The sequence below is a fragment of the Callospermophilus lateralis genome, chromosome 12 (assembly GCF_048772815.1).
Source record: "Callospermophilus lateralis isolate mCalLat2 chromosome 12, mCalLat2.hap1, whole genome shotgun sequence".
Classification (NCBI taxonomy): domain Eukaryota; kingdom Metazoa; phylum Chordata; class Mammalia; order Rodentia; family Sciuridae; genus Callospermophilus; species Callospermophilus lateralis.
Genome location: NC_135316.1, coordinates 68075672 through 68096135, shown reverse-complemented (window position 1 = coordinate 68096135; position 20464 = coordinate 68075672). Strand labels below are relative to the sequence as shown.

General features: G+C 37.6%; 1 protein-coding gene across 5 annotated transcripts in view; it reads left to right on the top strand.

Moving 5' to 3' along the window:
• Positions 1 to 20464, top strand: part of Enox1 (ecto-NOX disulfide-thiol exchanger 1) — a 533584-nt gene that overhangs the window by 76683 nt on the left and 436437 nt on the right. For 3 of the 5 annotated variants that reach the window (XM_076872047.1, XM_076872043.1, XM_076872044.1), the window contains exon 2: positions 16177 to 16302. The exons of the other annotated variants lie outside the window; for them this stretch is intronic. The gene's annotated coding sequence lies outside the window, so the exon portion shown is untranslated. The remainder of the gene's footprint in view (positions 1 to 16176; positions 16303 to 20464) is intronic. 5 annotated transcript variants of the gene reach the window in all.

Here is a 20464-nt window from a genome sequence, read left to right as displayed (position 1 = left end):
AGCTCATTCAAAAAGGCTAAGAAAAGTTCTTTAGTGTTCAGAAAATGGGTAACTTTAAGAGCAGTCTGGAAGTATCTCTCTTCTCTAGCAATTAATGTTGTGCTGGGACACTTTCTCCATCGTAGAAAGAGAAAACAATTATCTCTGCTCCTTTTTCCTAGCGTGGGGCATGAGTTTCCCCTGTATGGCCCCAAATAAACCCCCTGAATTGGAAGTTGCTGTAGGTATATGGGAAATGATCCGTTTGGTTTGTGGAGTATTCCATAGGTGGAATTCTTCCCTCAAGTCATTTTCTAAACTGATGCCCCCGTGTCCCATAACAAGCTACTTATCTTTTCCACAAGATTTTGTGGGATGCCTGAGCAGCCATGCTGATTGGTTATCTACTGAGATATTGTAACCTTTATAGAGTTTGTGGAGTTTGTCCAGGGCCCGGTCAAGTTCTAGGAAGAGTCATTATGCTATTGCTTCCCAAATTGAAAGGCAGTCAACACCTAGGATGCCTTTTTTTTTTTTCTGCTTCTTTATCTGAAATATTGTATATCAGGCCTCAAAGTGCCAAAGCGAGCCTTGCTTTTTAAACTATGAAATTGTTTTTTCACAGGCTCCTTACTAGTGTATGGGCTGGAAGCTATGCCTTTTTTCCCCCAAAAGTTGAAACTGTGAGGAGAGTTTCCTGACATATGTGACTTATGTTCTTTCTAGAGCAGGATGGCTGAGAGACATTTTGTTTTGAATAAACATATATTTTGTGATGTGTGTAATAATGTGACATGTGCTACTTGCAGTTTTCAGCCTGTTATAATTCTGTGAGAAGTGTAGTGCTAATTGAAATTTTGTGTTTTCGATCATGGTGTTAAGATGATCTTTGTTTTGTTTTACTTTTTGCCTCAATATAACATGACAAGCTATTTATTTTTATGAGGTTTTGTTTGTATTAAAATTATAATGCTTTAAGTTTTCAAAAAATGTCTTTATATAGATAGTTTAATGATTTACATTTTAATCACAATCCATTTTATAACCACTGAGTTTTACATTTTCTTATTTATGCTGTGATTTGGTAGTCTTTGAAATTTCTGATATTTTGATGGCTACTTTAAGAATTAGGGCTTTTGACGATCTGTATTTCCAGTTTCATATAATTAAACTTTGTTTTTCATAAAGCTTCTGGATCCAACTTGAATATCATTTTCAAAAGGTATTTATGTAGGAGTTACTATTCATGTTGCAAAAATTTTAAAAGAGGACTTTTAAAGTGGGCTGACAAGCAAAGCATTATTTGTAATAGATCATCACAGTTGGATACAGTGAGGAGAAACTTTTGGTGAGAACCAGTGAGATCTGAAGGATTGCCTAGCAACTCGCCCCTTCCTCCTGAGTCCTCTCCTGTACTGTTAAGATCTGCCTCTCTCCTGCTTCACTGCACTCCCTCCTGAAGTATAGTGTTCGCTGAATTCTCTACCTTGTCTTCTTTTCTCCTCTTCCTTCTTTGCCCTGAAGGTGTGGGTATTTTGTAAGTGTCTAACCTTCCCTTCCTCTACCCTAATTCTGGAAGAACTGAGCACTATCAGCTCAGCTTCACTCAGTTTCTGAGCCTTTCTGAGTAGAGCAGAAAGAATGAGAGGCGCTTCCTCTGTAGGAGCATGATGCCTAAGTCAGCCTTGCTTCCCTAGGATAAATGTGGAAAGAGGGGAGGCAGGATAGGTATTGGTTAGCTACATGCATAGCAAATGGTATCTCTCCTCCAAGCCTACTGGATCCATCCAATCCATGTGAAACAGAGCCCTCCTGGAGCCCCATCCCTTTGGTCAGAACTTGGCTTTTTCACCCAGCTCTTGCTAGTTCTGGGGAGACTGCTCTTCAGGTCCTGGGTCAGTGGTGGGTGATCTCTGAGACAGTTCTCCTCTCCAATTTGAAATTTCTGCTGTTGTGTCTGACCTATTGGATTAAACCTCCCATGGATTGGCACTAAGGTCAGTTTGATGTACCTCTCGGAACATTGCAGTTTGACAGCTAGTACCCTTCTCAGGGTTCTACCTTAAATTAGGGTCAGTTCTCCAAACTATGCCCCTACCTTATCCTGATCTCCTGGGCTTCCTCAGTGGTCCAAGTGCCCTGTTTGAGTAGAAGTTATAACAGATTTTATTTTTGTCCCTTTTTACCATCTGAAGGCTTTATTAACAACTTCCATTAGGAAATATATTTCTTAAATTCCAATTCTATATATTTTTTTCTGCCTAATGGACCCCAAGTGCATATGTTTCCCTAGTACCTTAAACTCAGTTTATGTCTAAAATTGAACTCATTGCCTCCTCTCTCCTACCAGCTCTTCCTCTAGGCTTTATTCTCGTTTCTGTTGATGATGCCATCATCCATCCCATTTCCAAGCACAAAACCTGGAGTTGCCTGTCCCTCCACCTTCTCCCTCACTTTTCATATTCAGCACTGGCTGAATGTTTGTTCATCCCTGTATCTTTTTTTTCTAACTCTTCATTCTGCATTTGTTTATACAGTTTTCACTGTGGGATGCAATTCCTCCTTATTATCCATTAAGAGCCATTAAAGGTGTTTTCTGCTCCCCCAAATTATCTTTCCAGCTGGAAATACCATCTCGAAAATTGTTTTTAAAGAAACCAAACCAACACAAACAGTACCCAAAATTTATTTTGTCATTATTTGTGTGCCTGTTGAATCGTCCTGTGGTAGTGAAAACACCTGAGATAAAGGTGTTATGCATATGTGTGGTTTACTATAACATCAAAACCCACACAGATAGTCCTAAATCGGTCCCTGAACTCCAGGCATAGAACCAAGCATTGCTGCCTGGCACAGAAGACCTTGATGTGTGCACTATAGTGTCATCTTTTGTGGTTTCCAGGTTTACTCCAACATTTTTGCTGTTTATATTGACCCACAATGATGACAATTTTTGTAGGAAATGCTTTCACAAGCACCAATTTTCCCACAGCCCCAACATAGCTAAGCTACACAACCATAAAGCAGATGGAGAAGGAAATCAAAAGAAGTCAAATAGTCAAAACAATAGTGCAGCCACGTGGAGAACAGTTTGAGTTTCTTAAAAGATTAAACATAGTTACCCCATGATTCAGTGGTTCTTCTCCTAGGTATATATCCAAGAGAAAAGAAAATATATGTTCTCATAAATAACTGTACACAAAGGTTAACAGCATTATTCATAAAACTATAAAGTGCAAACAACCCAAATGCCCATCATCTGATCGGTGGATAAACAATATATGGTACAGCCATGCAAAGGAATTTTATTCATTTGCATAAAGGAATGAATTACAGATGCATGTTGTGGCATGGGAGAAACTTGAAGACATAAGCTAAGTGAAAGAATTCAGTCAAAAACGTCATGTATTTTGTAATTCCATTCATATAAAATGTCCAGAATAGGCAAATCTGTACAAAGTAGAGTAGTGGTTACTATGCATTGGAAGAGGGTGTGGGGGTGGGGGTGGGGGGAGGCTGTTAACAGGTGTGAGGTTTCCTTAAGTTAATGAAAATGTTCTGGAATTAGATAGTAGTAATAGTAGACCAACTCTGGCTATTCTAAATTCTACATTTGAAAAAAACTGAACTTTTATTGTATGTGAATCATATCTCATTAAGAATATTATTTTTAAAAAGTGAAAAAAAAATCTAAAGTAAATGGAGAAACTGTTTGATGCTTTGTTGAAGGGTGGGCCCTTCACTGCAGTTAGGTCACTTAAAGCACTTTTACAGAAGAGCAGATCAAGGTTCAGAGAGGTAAGTGACCCTACTTGGTGGGGATGGAGAAAGGAACTATTTTTTTAAAATACATGCTTGTTCTGCTAGTCATGTTGCCTTCTCAGGGGACACACACCTCATATCAGGTGTGTCTTTGTGGACACACCTATCTCTGTAGAACCTGAGGGCAGCATACATTTCAAGTATGAATTAGCTCAGGATTAAGCCTTACCCATGTCCTTCTGGTGCCTTGAAGGGTGCTGTAGATGTGTGCTTATTAGTGTTTGCATTTTTCTCACTCTGTTAGTAGTGTTTTGTATTCTCACTAGAAACAGAGTGGTTGCTGGTTATGCCTATGAGAGGAGAATGATTGGAAGCTGTATTTAGGGGTCGCTTTGATTTCTTATGCCCACAAGGGTGAAGACAAAATGCACCAGAGAATAAAGGAGAGGATTTTAATCAAGCTTTTGAAGGGGGAGAATGATCATTAATAATAATGATTGTCTCAAAGAGAAGGGAGAAAATCTTGGGTTATCTAGGGAGAAATCTTATTGATTTCATCCAATGAGGGAGTCATTGAGGAAGCGTGGAAGTGGGTCTTATAATAGGAGAGCACAGAGTGGTCCTTCGCCATCAGCTGTTTCTTCAGCTGCATCTTCTCTAAAATTAATAGTACATTGAAATTATGTGTACTTCCATATCTGGTATTATAAAGAGGACAGCAATCTGGTAATATCACATGTATTGCCCCCTTTTTACACAATTGTGATGAGGCTCATTTATTCTCTGATGGCCAGTTTTGAAGGAAACACAAAAGAAGATTAACCAAAGAATTCATGAAAGAAGGACTAACTTGTCAAAACAAGGTAACAGTGTCTTGGCAAAGTTACTGCTGAGCCAGAGCCACTGCCAGGTAGGAAGCATGAACTCAGCAGGTGAGTAACTTTGGAGGGAACTGAAGGAATGATTTTTCTTAAGAGCAGCGGGAGTTATTTTTGAATATAAGAAGTGGTCAAAATTCTCAGACGTGGTGTTGTCAGGACCGATTTTGTTCCAGCATAGAATAACTCCATAACAAATTAGTCTATTTCATTTTTATTTTTTTCCTAAGCCTAATTTCCATGATTTCACCATATGGAAACTCTGACTTTTAAAAAGAACTTGCTCCATTGAGCAAGCTTGGTACATTTTTCAAATGTTTCTTGACATTAACAGCTCTATTTCTCAATTAGCAAAGGGAATAAAGTTGATTATGCATATCCATGGGGTGACAATTTACATCTGATTAGCAGCTCTAAGGTGTACATTAAAAGGTCACTATAAATAACTTTTACTTCTTTTGTTCTCAGAAAGACCAGTCACTAAGTCCTAGCTTTCCCTCACTTCCCATGGTTGATAAAACCCTATTTTAAGATGAACTTAAACTGATAGTGGATAATAAACTCTATAGAATTTAAAGCTTTTTTAGTTGACATTTTGCTTGTTGCATTTTTCCTATCCATATTCTGATACCCATCTGCTTTTGTGACAACTATTAGCTAATTACAGACATTAAGTAAATAAATAAATAAATAAATAAGGAACATATGTGTAGGCTTACATGACTTGGTAACTTATCATGGGTTTATCCTTAGTACCAAAAGTTCTTCTATCTCTTTTGTTTTTAAAGAGCAAATTGTCTGAAGGGGAAGGAGGAATAGTTCTACCTCCTTTACTATAACAATGGTCAGAGTCCTTGAATAGGAAACAGTTCAATCTTATTTGTTTTTCTAAATATATATATTTAAGTTGTAGTTGGACACAATGCCTTCATTTTATTTATTTATTTATTTTTATGTGGTGCTGAGGATCAAACTTGGTGCCTTGCACATGCTAGGCAAGTGCTCTACTGCTGAGCCACAGCCACAGCCCTGGAAACAGTTTATTCTTGTTTTATGTTTACTAGAATCAGAATGACAGCTGACTGTCTTATAAGACAATGTAAGAAAGTATAAGATTCAGAAAAAGAAATTGATAGTGCTTATTGCACAGGCAGTACTTTGGTGGTCTTATGTATTATGACTTTATGTTAATTGGATGTGATACAGCTGTTGAGAATGGACTTTGAGAGGTCCTTCTTGGTAGTTGGTATGATTTAGTTAAAATGGCAACTTTTCCAGACATGTGATTACTCTCTCAATTCATTCATATGAATTCTTTTTTTGTCTGCTCCATTCTTTTTAAACAGTGGAAATAATTATGTAGTTGATCATTATTTTTAATTGAAAAAGTATACATGCTCTTTAAAAAAATCACAATCAAAAAGGTGTGATGATAGAAAGGGTTGAAGAAGGAATTCATTCATTATATCTTAGATGGTATACATTTTAGTAAATACTCTTTCAAAGGTTTTTATGTTTGTTTGCTTCTTTTTCTGGGCATGTAAACATACGTGTTTTCAGAGAAGTATATTATGCATTGTTTTTAACCCAAAATTTGAAAAAAAATAGCATATACTTAGCTTTCTGTGTAAATATGCATATCATTGATTTTGATGAGTACATGATATTACTGTTCCATGACTAGATATAATGGTCAAGGAGCTAGTATAATTTGTTTGACAGCTCTCTTTTGATGTGTGTTTAGGTTATTTCATAGGATAAATGCTAATGAACATTTTAGGTCATAATTTTTAATATGTGCTGTAAAAACTATTTTCCAGAAAATTTTATGAGTTTATTTTTATCAGTAGTATTTAATAGTGCCCATTTTCTCAAACTTTCATTTATAACTCAAGAGTATTTTAAAATCTTTACTATTATCTTATACAAAATAGCATGTAAAATGTGAATTTCCTTGATTTTAAAATTTCATGTAAATTTGGAGGCAATTTGTATGTTTGTTCATGTCATTTATTCTGATTTTTCTAATGGAAAGTTTTTTTTTATTGATTCACAAGAATTCTTTATATACTAGGGAGATTAGTCACTTGCTATATAAATCAATTTACTCAGAATATGTTAGGTTCTAGGAAATGTGCTAAATATACAATTTTTTTTTGGTATTTAATGATTGTCTTTTCACTTGGACTTACAGTATTTTTTTTTCCAATTGAAGAACTACTTATTTAGTCAAATGTATCAATCTTTGTAGTTTCTGGCTTCTAAAATCATGCTTGGAAAAAAATCTTCCCTCTGGATTATAGAAATTGTCTCTTAAATTTTATTCTAGTTTTGTGATTTTTTTTAAAAAAAAAAACATTTAAATATTTAATCCTCTTGGGGTTAATTTTGGGGAAAATAATTGGTAAGGATAGGGAATTATTTTTTCTACATATTTAACTCATTATCCCAAAACCATTATTTCAGAATTGACTGCTTTGCCACTTTCATCATACATGAAGTTCCCATGGGTCTTTGGATCTAATTCTGTTTCCTCTGTTGGGTTCCAGAGATCTGTTATATCTGCTATCTCAGAGATACAAAAATAGATCATCATGTAGAAGTATTAATTCACTCAGAGTTAGATAGGGAGTGCTTGGAGAATATTGAGAATGAGTCTTAAGCTTCCAGGAGGTGACCCCCTAGTGAACCTTAAAGATATGGTTGGAGTGAGTCAAGAGAGAATCTGGTGGGGTAATGAGGCAGTGCAGAGACTTGAGTGTGAACAAAGTCTCAGGAGTAAGAACCAGCAGATGTATGTGTATGGTATGAAATATGGGGCACAATTCATGAGAAGTAAGGTTGTGGCCATGGTCAGGCACCTAATGTTAGGAGAGTTCCTCTGTCATGTCATACATGAGGACTGATCTCAGATGGCATATATTGTTATAGTGTTTTAAGCACTATCTGAAGTGTGTTGTAGATAGATTTTTCTTTTCATGGAAGGTGACTAGGATTCATTATAGAAAAATCAGCCTGTAAACAAGGAAATCTCCAGAGGTTTCTGTAGTAATCCAGATAAGTGACTTGGACTAAGATGGGGGCCACGGAAAGAGAGAACAGGGCAGACAAAATACCTATTTGGTGATTACTTATGAAAAATAATGGATAATGCAGATTGAAGAGTGAAGCATTGGTTTCTCAGCATTGGTGAATATCATCATGAAAGAAACAAAAGTGTCTTGTAAAGAGAAAGGGATGGCAGGGTTGACTTGTCTGCTTAAGGAGAATAAAAGAAAAAAGAGAAGGATCTAACCAAACAGATTCGATGGACTTTTAGCCCAGTTGCCATTTGAAGGCATTAGATGTAGTGCTCAAATATTCTTTTAAACAAACGCCTGACTTTTCCCAAACTATGTCAACATTATATTGGCTAGCTCTTGCTCATCTCCATACCCACCCATTCAGACTAGCTGAGAGATCCTAGATTTTTTTTTTTAAACTACATGTTGAACAGCTAGTGGGAAACAAATTACAGTTTTTCAGTTTCATACATTATCCGTATCAGCAGCTAAATTTCTAGATGTGCTTTGCTGATGATATTTGAAGCTAGCAGACTTTGAATAATGATGACTCTATAAAAGTAGCAATAAGAAAGACTTGTTGGAGCTGACAGAAAATCTCATCACAGAAGCCTGAGTAGAAATGCTGCTTGCAAAGTTTTCCTGTTTATATACACTGGTTGATCTATCTCCAATAAAGAATTAACTTTTCTAATTGGAAGGCTATTTTCCATAGCTCACCTCACACCTGATGTGAGTTACAATGTGAGGAGCGGTAAAAGAAAGAAAATGTGCATGATTTGTGTTTGTGAACTGCTAAATGAGTGTCATTAAGTAAGGGCACATGGATAGCATTGTTACTATCTTCAATTTATATTTATTGAATACCATGATGTTTGAGGTCAGGCTTATAAATAGTTACTTGGTTAGATTGAGTACACTAATAATTTATGAAGGGCAACTAGAAGAGGTTACTAATTTGTTCTCTTTACTATCTGTGTAATCTGTGTGCCTTTGGGGCAGATAATCTTTTAAAAATCTGCTTGTCTTTTTAAAAACTTATTTGTAAGCAAGACTGATCATTTTTTTCTGCTTGAAAAAAAAAGCACTATTGATACAAACCCCTCCAAACACCCTCACATTCTGAAAAGAGAGAAGAGGGTAGATTGATAGACCCTGCTCTGCTATTTGGTAGCATGCCAAGATCTCAGGTTCCTCTCTTTCTAGCTGAGGACTCTTGGATGTAAGAACAGAGGAAGGGCATATGGGTGTTCCTGCCTGGATATTTTATTAAAGCTACATGCTCAGTTGTGTTTTGTAATAATGGGAGCATGGCTTAAAATGTCAGGGAAGCTAGCATCTTTTCTTTGGTCTTGTCGCCCAAAACCATGAGCAGGGGTAGGGTGGGAGGTGAAAGAAAAGCTTTGAGCAAAGCAGAGAGCATGGAGCAAAAAAGAAATGCATTTTGGTAACAAATCCTGTAAGTGTGTGTACATAGAGACACAGGTATATATTCATATTTATATTAATGTTTACATGTATATAAGATCATATAAAATTCTTGATGCAAAATACACACTTAGGTAGGTTGATTTTTGTGGTGTCTACAAAAGTAAATGGAAAAAAATGAATATTACAATACACAGCTCTAAAGCAATCCATCTACAGGGTAATGAAAACTGGACTTTTTTAAGGAGTCAGCGTTTCCATTTTCTCTTAACTGCAATTTGGTTCATTTTTAATTCAAATATCTGAGGTACCCAGCTTATCAGAGATGGGTTCAATTCCTATTATGATTATTTCTATGTCCAGTCATTAAGTATATAACACAACCTCCTAATTTTATTTTCATTTTGTTGTTGTTCTTCTTGGCTGGACCCTCTTATCTGAGTTAATCTGCTGACATTGATGTTCATCGGATCTCTGACTTGGTCTCAAGCTTCAGTTTCCTGGATTGCTTTCATTCATCTTCATGTGTTCCTGGCCTATTGGACTCTACTGGTGGATCCTAGTAGCTCTCTACCCTCTCAACCCTTGATCCTAGAAACACAGTGAATCCTGCATTTCCCAGCTTCTCTCGAAGTTGCTTCATCTCCCATTTAGTTCACGAATCAGTATGTTTCAGCCTTGGGCCAAATTCAGCCTGCTGGCCAGTTTTTTTAGTAAATTTTATTGGAACACGAGTGAATTCATTCATTTGCATGCTGTCTATGTCCATTTTTCTCACTACCACAGAAGAGTTGAGTGTTAGTGACAGAAACCATATGGTTGGTAAAGCTTAGATATTTCTTATCTGGTCTTTTTTAGAAAAAATAATTGCCAATCACTGATCTAGTCAATTTCCAAAGCTTGCTAATTTTGTCTTCTTGGTATTAAACTGATTGACTTCACTTCCAGGAACACCTTTACCATCCTCATTTGGACTACTGAAATAGCATCTTAAATGGTTTCTGTGCATCTGATCTCCCATTCTCATAATCCATATTCAGAGATATGGCAGCCAGAGCAATTTTGCTATAAAAGGAAAATGTTGAGGTCTACTTGTTACTATAGTTAGCCTACTCTAATGATACTACTCCTAAATCCGTATGTCTTTATCTTCAACCCAAGTTTCTCTCCAGAAACTCAGTCTGAAATGTCACCAGCTGGGTTAAAATCCTTCAGTGGCTTTCCATTTTCCAGACACTGAAGGATTTTAACTCAGACCTGAGCTCACCTCCTCACTTAAACTAACCCTTCTTAACTTTTAGGTGTTTGGTTTATATGGTGTTTTCTATTGTCTTTTGGTCTCCCTCCTTTCCCATAGTCTGTTCACCTAGGTAAATATGGTTTGTTTCTCGGGTCAAAACTTGACTAGGAGGTCTTTACTGATCTTCAGATTAGATTTGATCTCCTTAATATGTGCCCCACAGTCCCTTGAGTTTCCTGTCACTATACTTATACACTTTATTGGTTTCATTATTTATCTTTCTTCTCACTTCTGCAAAAGGAGGCACCTTGTTTCTACTGGGTCTTGCAGAATATCTAGCATCCAACATACTTGGAATATGGTTGGCAGGTTATAGGCAGTGCTGCAGAGATAATATCAAGTCAGATTTCCTGCCCTCCCTTCCTTCCAGGATATTACAATAAGAAGAATATCTTTTTAGAATATGAGTTTTAATTGACTCAATTAAATTCAAAGAAAAATATTCATGAAATAAGCTGGCTTGGTGGATGCAAAAGAGTAGGAGATATACAGAATAAGGAGCAAAGGAATCTGACACAGACATAGACATGTAACCACATACAGTACTTACATAATTACAAAAATATTCTGGACACCTAATCCTCCAAACAGACATGATCCACCTCCCCATCTAAGTGTATCCATGTCAATTGTCTTCAATCATAAAGAATAGAAGAAAAAGAACCTTTCTTTTTGTCCCAGTAGAGAGAGCCCTGGAGCAAATTGTCATTTATTCATTGTTCTATTCAATCTTTCATTTGTTTGTTTAACAAATATTTGTTAAGCATGAATACCAGATGCTTAGAATACAAATGTTAAGGGGAAAAAGGAGCTATTACACTAGTTGGAAGGCAGACACCTAAAATCTAATTATAGGACAATATGGTAAGCACTGTAATTTAGCAATTTGTACAAAGTAGTATGAGAGCACAGAGGAGGAAGCAAATTATGTTTTCACCTGTTTCTGGTGAGATGAAAATGGAACTGTTATATGTGTGTGTTTTTTTGTGAGGAGCAGAGGATGTGGATAAAGTTCACATCTCTCGTGTTTCAGTTTTGCCTCAATAATTTCTTGTTGCTGTCTTCCTCACTTCTCTCTGGGGCTGGGATGAAGATGCTATGCTCTTTTCCATGTGAATTTGCTTAGCTGTTGGAATAATTCATTGCTGCTGGACCAGCAGTAGCAGCATTTCTTCCACATTCTTGGTTGAGTCACAGGAGAGAAGAGAGATGCTGTTCCCATGACGTCACCACTCCTCCCCAAACTCCTGGGAGATGTGGTAGGAAAACTCAGCTCCTGGGCGTTGACCACTTGAAATAGCCAAATGGAGACGAATCATACTTGAAATACCATGTAAATGTGGCCGGAGTCTATGTGAAAAACTTTGTTTAGTGGAAAAATTACTTATTTACGAACAAACTCCCGTCTTTGTGGGCAAATATTCAGTTTCAGACCCTTCTTTTGCTTCCTTAATCAAGAGGTAATAGAAATGAACCAACAATGAAGTAGGAGAGAAATCCACCCCCAGGTTGTTTCTCTTTAATTCTGGTCTTTTTTTTTTTTTTCTTTTTTAAAGGAACTCTGATTTTTCTACTCAGATCTTTTCCTTCATCCTCCAGAATTCTTGAAAATAGGCTAATTGTGAGGGAAAATTTCATGGATCATTGATAAACACAAGAAATTGATAGCATGTATTCATATCCCATTTCTGCCACTTAACCGAGGATACTTGAATGAGTTAATTATGCTCACTAAGCTTTGGTTTCCTCACCTTAAAAATTAGAATATTAATACTACTATTTACCTCAAGAGAGTATATTGAGAATTGAGTGAAATAACACAAATAAAGTCTGTATATTCCAAGAGCTTCTTAAAGTTATATTTTGTTTTCAACTCCAGTATCCAAGCCTTGTTACATTTTCTTATCTGTTTCCTTTGCCATTCCAATCACAATGGGAGCAAAAACCTGCTGAGAGATCTTTCTAAGAGATTACAACTTATTTTTTTTTTATTGAACCCAGGGGGGCTCTACCAGGGATTGTTTTACATCCCCAGCCCTTTTTATTTTTTATTTAGAGTCAGGTTCTCACTAAGTTGCTGAGGGTCTTGCTAACTTTCCCAGACTGGCCTTGAACTTTGGATTCTCCAGCCTCATCCTCCCAAGTTGCTGGGATTATAGGTGCCCAACACCATGCCTAGCAGGATTCACATGACTTTTGACTCTTTGTGAGACAGAAAGATGGACTACCCATAGGGCAGCCAGGAAGAGTGCCTCGGAGAAGAAAAGGAGGAAGAGAGAATTGGAGAATCAAACTCTGACCCCAGCTATTCCTAGTTACAAAGAGAGTTCCTTAACAGCCCCTAGATACAACAACCCCCAAAGGTACTTCTTCTTGTGCCAACAGACCCCTCATCCCTACTCTTTTGCTGAGTAAGTTTTAGAAATCACTTTCTCCAGATTTGCTGAAGACGGCAAAATAGAGTTTATTGACTCCCTTTCTAAATCCTATATTCCACCAAACATTTATAGGCACAGATCAAGCCCATAGAAACCCCTAGACAACAGATACCTGTTGACTTCCCTCTCTTGGGACCCCTTCTTTGGAAGCTCTGCTTTCCATTACTCTAAAAAATCCTGTTACTTTGCTCTCACCCTTGTGTATGTGGATTTCATTCTTCAAATTTTCGAGACAAAGAACCTACCCATCCACCTCCCACCCCTGTTACACTTGATTAATGTATGATGGCTGACACTTCACTTACAATTGCAGATTTCGGAGTGTTAAACCATGTAACACACACACTCACACACACACACATATTTTTTGGTGTTTCCCCTCTGGGTTTTCTAAAAAGCTTTGGCAAATTTTTGCAAATCCTGATCTAGGTTGGTCTGGTAAGTAATGGGTAAACCTCTCCTCAGGCCAGGGGGCTCTCACTCTCCAGAATGCCCCGGAGGCAACACTGGCTGAGCTCCAGTTGAGCTCACAGTCATCTCAAAGTCCAGAAAGATGAAAACAGCAGAGGAATACAGATGTCTATAATTCATTAGCCTTTAATCCCACCACGAGCACCATAATGAAAATAAATCTGTCACCATTTAATGCTTTTCTTCCAGAATTTCCTATTGAATTAAGGCCTTACATAGCTCAGAGTCTGAATTGCCAAGTACAATGACTCATTTCTTCATTATGTATGCCATTAATAGGTTACTGCTCAGGTCCTGGAATACCTGCTGTAGGCTAACAGCAAGGTGCCCAAATGACTCTCAGCTGTGCCCTTACACTTTCACTCACCTGGGCTCCCCAGAGAAACCACACTCAGCTCCTCACCATTAGCTCTGAGTCCTGCACTGAGGCCTCATTAGCATCCAAAAGCTCCTCCTCTCTTCTGCCTTCCTGGCAGCAACCTACCCAGGGGAGAAGGAAACTATGCAAGAGGCAGTATGCAATTACTGGGGAGAGAAACTTCTTGCAGAAAATGCAGATAGACTAGATCTGGATGTAGGGAAATATGAAGAGAGACAGTGTGGGAAAGTGTCATCCGAGTGAACTTGAAAGCTGAGACAGACTCTCTGGCACCAAGTTGTATTTAAAGCAAACACCACACCGTGGAGAATGACCTTGGGGATCCTGGGAAATTAAGGAAGAGCAGCATAATTTACACAATGAGGCCAAAAGGAAAGCACATGCTTAAGGAATAGTAATATCTAAAAACTATCACCTCTAAAGAGACATCCTAAATACTATTTCTTTGATTTTTTTAGCTATGATCATGATCTATATGTACGTATATATGTGTATATATATATGTGTGTGTGTATATGTATAAACACATATGTGTATATATACTAGTTTGATTATAGTATATAAAATTCCCATTTTGTAATTATCTAGGAAAAAATATCATTCCAAAAAATCCATGGAAAGACTTAGCTTGTCAGCGTCTGTGCTTGACTATAGCTACTATGCATGGAGAAACATTGGCTCAATTGAGCTCTTTTCTTTTTCCCTTCTCTCTAAAGAGTTCATATCATCCAGCCTGATAAATGCAAACAAGGGAATTCAATTGCTTCTGAAGATGACCTGTTCTCTTTAGAGTGGTAGTCCTCAGAGGAGTTCCAAGGCCTCAAAAACAAAGATATTATTATCTCCTAATTACTATAACCACTGGTGTGGATTAGAGGTGCTATTGGGGGGATTGATGATGATGTTTTAAAAAAAGTTCCAATTTCCTTTCATGACCACTCAAAAGTTCATCAGAATATACTGTATTTTACATATCAGTGCTAGGAAACATCCCGAGACTTCAGACTTTCGCTCATCTTCATCTTTACTTTAAACATGCTTTTATTTGCTTCATTTATAGTGTCCCATCAAGCAGGGCTAGGGGAAGTCCTTCATAATCACTTGGATTCCTTAATAACAGAGATACTTTTGTTTACCACACAAGAGTAAGGAATTTGACATATTGTGACATGTATTACTTTTACCAGGCATTAAAATAACATTGCCCCAAGAATTTAAGAGGACAATATGACAATGTCTAAAACTGAAGAGAGAGAAGGACCTAGGTGTTCAAGAGAGTGTGATATTGCTTCTGGTTGGAACAACCTCACGGAGTTGGTGGACATTTAAGGTGGACCCCATAGATAATCCAGTTTGGGCAGGTGAGGTTATTTTCTGCACAGACATGTATATTCATTAGTTTATGGGGTGATCTCTGTGGAGGCAGTATGATTTGTCTTTTTCATGTTTAATAATAAATGATTGAGTAGTTGAGACAACAATCTTGCCAGAAGCAGCAAAATAACCATTCTTTCTAGTGGGAAATATAAGTTGAGGCAATACAGCCATAATATTCACCTATGTGTTAGAACATATAGTCTTGGAATGCTTTTAAGAGAGCATGCTTACTTGACCTCTCTGTTAGTTTCCTAGACATAATTACTTCCATGCTATATTAAAGATATGGTGAAAGAGTGAATGGATGACTTAAGGGGGTTGTCTGATTGAGCCTCCAATCATCCTTGGAGATGGAAATGTGACTGCTTCATCCTGGAAGGAAGAGAAACCATCTCAGAAACCTAATTGGAGTTGGTCTACTTTTAAATCTCTGTCTTTTGGTTCTATTGTTTTTGATACACTGCTTTGCATTTAATTAGGAGAGGATATACTGAACTCAGAAATCACTATTTCATTAGTTTAGTGAGCCTGGAGAGATCCAGGAGTTAGGGATACCAGTTCCCTCTTCCCATCATCAGCTAAAACCCTGGGCCTACTTCTGCAACTGTGGAGATACTCTAATGCCTTCCTCTGCAACCCTAGCCTCTCCTGTCACAGGTTTATCTGGAGGCCACTGAGGAGCTCCATGGCCAGTGGGGGAGGTAGGATGCTTGAAAATACCTCATGCAATTCAGCCCCCTTCACCAAGGATTTGCTGGATAGTTGTAAGAACCTCAGAAGAGTGCACAGCAGCCAGCCACAGAAGGAGAGTTTCTCAGCAAGCATCTGCCATTGACCTTGACCTAATTCGCCTGTTTTGGCTGACAGTTCCAAAGATAAAGGTTGAGGTACCTATTAGATTTGATGTGCCACATTCTCCTTCTGAAGCTGTTTGTTTTACTAGCTAGTAATTCAATTCTATTAAAAATCCAAGGTTTATTTTATAAGCATGACAACTAGCCATTATATGAGTAGTATTCCACAGGCCCTAAGCAGAACATGTAAAATGTCATTTCAAGTGCCAGTTTTTTTCTAATGCTTTTTTTTTTTTTTCTCTTTACAGAATTTTGAAAGCAGCTTAAATCTAATTGGCTCCCCCAGGATCTCAACTCCTGTTACATTTGTGGCATTTCTCTTTTCTGAGAGGCATCTGGAGAGACTGAGCTGCTGCTGCTGGCTGGCATGCAGGGTAGGAGGATGCAGCAATTTTTTTTCCTTCCTTCCTTAGAAACTTTCAAATCTTGCCTCAACTCTTCTTGAGCTTTGAACTCTTGATTTTTGCTTTTTTTTTTTTTTTTGTAACAATGGGTACTGCCTTTCCTATTATTGAATTTCCTATGAGTGAGAATGGCATCCACTACTGCGTCCGCCCATGGTAGCCAGCCTGCATCTCCTGTGAGAGAAAAGGAAAAACAAAACACATAATAGTAGTCAGGGACAGAGCCACATAAATAATATTTACCAAGCATAGTTCTAATAAGCTAGCTTTATGCAAAGTTCATTCACAAAAAGTAAACACCTCTTTGGACAATAGAAGGGAATTATTTTTAGTGGTCCAGAATCAGAAGTTCCTGTGGTCTAAACAACTGTGAAGAGACTGCCCAAACCTTTCCCTTCATCACAGTGAGTTCATACTGTCTAAACCCTGCATGGTGAAGTGAATGAGAGGAGAGAAAGGATGTTCCTGAGGCCACAGATAAGGACAGGGGAGAGTGGAAGCAAACACATGAAAGAGGAGAGAGAGGGACTTTCCCTACCTCTTTCAAAATGTTTTAGTTGGATTCTTAATCTTAAGGATCTGAGTTATGTTACAGAAAAACAGACTGTTTTCAATACATTATTAAAAAGGCTCTAGCTTCCGAGCCTCAGTCTTCCACTATGCAGTTGAATCCTGGGAGGAAGGAATGATGCCCATTTAGGATGCCACGTACCTGGTTTGGACAAAGCATGTTCTAGACATTCAGAAGCCAGATGCAAAGGCTTGTTGAATATATTCCATCAGCTGCCTTTTGCTGTTGGGGTAAAAATAGCACAGGAAGCAATGGCAAGAAAGTTGTTCATCCTCTGGAAAATAAATCAAGTTTCTGTATTAGGATAGCCTAATCTTAAATGTTCACTACCTCCTCCTCCTACATAAGCTAGACTAGTGACAATGAGAATGGGCTTGAACTTTGTTTTGATTAAGTGCCTCTTGATATTGTGTGAGTGTGAATGAATGAGTGTGTGTGTGTGTGTGTGTGTGTGTGTGTGTGTGATGGCCCAAGTGGGAATATCTGTTTAATTGCAATCTGGTTGTCCTGTTATTGGTTAGGCAGGACCTGCCCAAGCATAGAAAAACCTAATTTCAGGCTTAGCAGGCAATAAAGTTAATAATAAAACATGTTTATTGAATTAAAAACAGTAATATTTTTACTAATTCATTTAAAAATATTTCTCCAAGATTTTCTTCCCAAGGGAAAAATTTATATATCTGCCAAATGGGATAAGGGCCAGCCAGACTACATTTTGGTAAATATATTCATTTTGTTGTCCTAAGGGAGAAAGCACAGACTCAGGGAGTCCAGTTTTAATTTTGTGTGTGCCATTATAGAGTTGTACAACTGGGGGCGAGTCTTTGTCTCACTGGCTCTTGATTTTTCTCATGCATAAACAAAGAAAATTGGATTAAGTGATTTCTAAGGTCCTTTCTACATCTAATTTTCTACAAAAAAAGTATAAACAGTAGAAGGAGATGCACAGAAATAGTTAGGAGAAGATGAGCATGGAAGCTCAGTGCATGAGGAAGGGCTTACTGGGGAGAGAAGGGAGAGGAGCAGGGTAGGTGTTCCCTCCCTATCTCCCCTCCTGCCTTTCTTGTGGCTCAGTATAACCCAGAAGTGTTCCCTCTCTCTCTCTCTCTCTCTCTCTCTCTCTCTCCTCTTTCATGTGATTGTTTCTTTACATCATCTCTCTCCACTTCCACTCACCTCTATTTTTACCTGTCTGAGCAATGAATATAGTTAGGATTTGTCAGGAAGATGCAGGAATATTGATGAAATCTGAAAAAAATGATTTTTGAGTATGTTTTTGTCCTTTCATTTCATTCTTTTAAATTTTAATTTGTTATACATGGCAGCAGAATGCATTACAGTTCACATTACACCTGTAAAGCGCAATTTTTCATATCTCTGGTTGTGTAGAAAGTATGTTCACATCATTCGTGTCTTCATACATGGACTTAGGGTTATAATGCTCATGTCTTTCCACCCTCTTTTCTACCCCCATGCCCCTTCCCTTCCCCTCCCACCCCTTTACCTTATCTAGAGTTTGTCTAATCTTCCCATGCTCTCCCTTCCAACCCCACTATGAATCAGCCTCCTTATATCAGATAAGAAATTTGGCATTTAGTTTTTTGGGATTGGCTAACTTCACCTAGCATTATCTTCTCCAACTCCATACATTTACCTGCAAATGCCATGATTTTATTCTCTTTTATTACTGTATAATATTCCATTGTGTATATATACCACATTTTCTTTATCCACTCATCTACTGAAGGGCCTAGGATCTGTTATAGTTTCAAGTTTATTAAAAAGAAAACAATGAATTTTTTTAGGCCGTGGGTTATATATTCACAATAAGGATAACTGGGATGATACTAACATGAATACATAGTGTGCCAGGAACCACTTTTAATGCTTTTGGAGTAATAACTTACCTAATAATGCTAACCTAACAACAATGCTATGAGGTTGACACTATAACCCTCACCAATATTCAGATAAGGATACCAAATCAGGAAGGCTAAGTAACTTACCCAAGTTTTATATCTTTTTTAGGGTAAAGTTGGGATTCAGTCATGGGCAATCATTTTCTAATGTCACTGCTCTTACATACCTGGTATTACATATTTTATTCATGTTCATATCCGTATTAGAATAGGTATAGTGTCTGAGGGAAGTATACTTTGAATTTGTGTAGAATTGAATTAAAGAAACTCCCTTCTACTGGGAGACAACTGTCCATGGTTTCCTTTGACTCTGGTCTCTGGTGAACAGTCTTATGATGCCTTCCTAGGTGTGCAGTTAACATATAATTGACTTGTTATTTGAAAGTATTTACTTCCAGCCATCATGGTGGCACATGCCTATAATCTTAGCTACCTGGGAGGCTGAGGCAGGAATACCACTTCAAGTTTGAGGCCAGTCAGGCAACTTAAGGGGACTCTGTCTCAAAACAAAATAAAAAAAGAACTGGGGTTGTGCCCCAATGTTAGAGTTCCCTAGGGTTCTATTGGCAGATCTGTTAAAAGAAGGCGGGGGCGGGGGGGGGGGAGAGAAAGGCAAAGTATCCACTTTTTTCAGTGGAAAACTCATGAATTCTTAGAAGTTTCAGTTTAATAAATTTAGACTAGTTTAAGGAAATCAGATTGAATTTCTTTTCAAAGACTGAAACTAGTATTATTTAAACAGATGTGCTAATAAATTAATATAGGAATTAGGTGGCACTTGAAGAAATAGTTAGGAATATAAAGGGTCAATGAAAACACTGTATTTAGGAATTAGAAAAAAATTCCTTAAGATTTTTATTTGCTTGAACTCAGTTGACTTCTTTTGAGATATATGAGGGTTTTTCACTTATTAACAACATTTGACACAGGAAAAAAAGGATCAATATGTTTACACTCTAAGTTCAATATTTCTACCTTATATATGGTATTAGTACTGAGAGAAAGAAATAAGAGAGCTAATTCTTTTTCTGTTTGTTGCTTCGGAATAAAGATAATACCTTCTTGATGGGATATCCATATTAGAGGGCATAGGATGCATTGTTTGTTCATTATAGCCACCAGTACCTCGCCTATCAGGTGGTCATATTTCCAGCAGCTCTATCATCTGAAACATATATATGTGTTTACAAACATAGGGTATAGAAGATTACTATTGGAAAGGATCTTGGGATAATTTAACCCAGATGCCTTACTGTGCAGATGCAGATGAAGTACAGCCCCAAGTCCTAGCCATGGATTAGGCAAAAGCCTACAAATAGGAAATAGTAATTACAAAATTTGCATACCGTTTACTCTGTTAATTCACTTTGTAAATGTTTTTTTGAGGAGCTGTTATGTATGAGACTTCAGGGAGACAGCAGTCTTTGTTGGACTAGAGGCTGTCTTTACAACTCACACCAGTTTATGTGTCATGAGGCCACAGATGAGGAATGGCTGTGAAGTGTTTTTGGTGAATTCTTTGAAGATGACAGGGACTTGATCTTGTTCATTCCCCATGTCTCCCATCTCTCAAGGGATGAAGGTACTGACCACAGGAAGAAATTAAAGGAAGGACCATAGCATAGCAATCTGGGATCCTTTC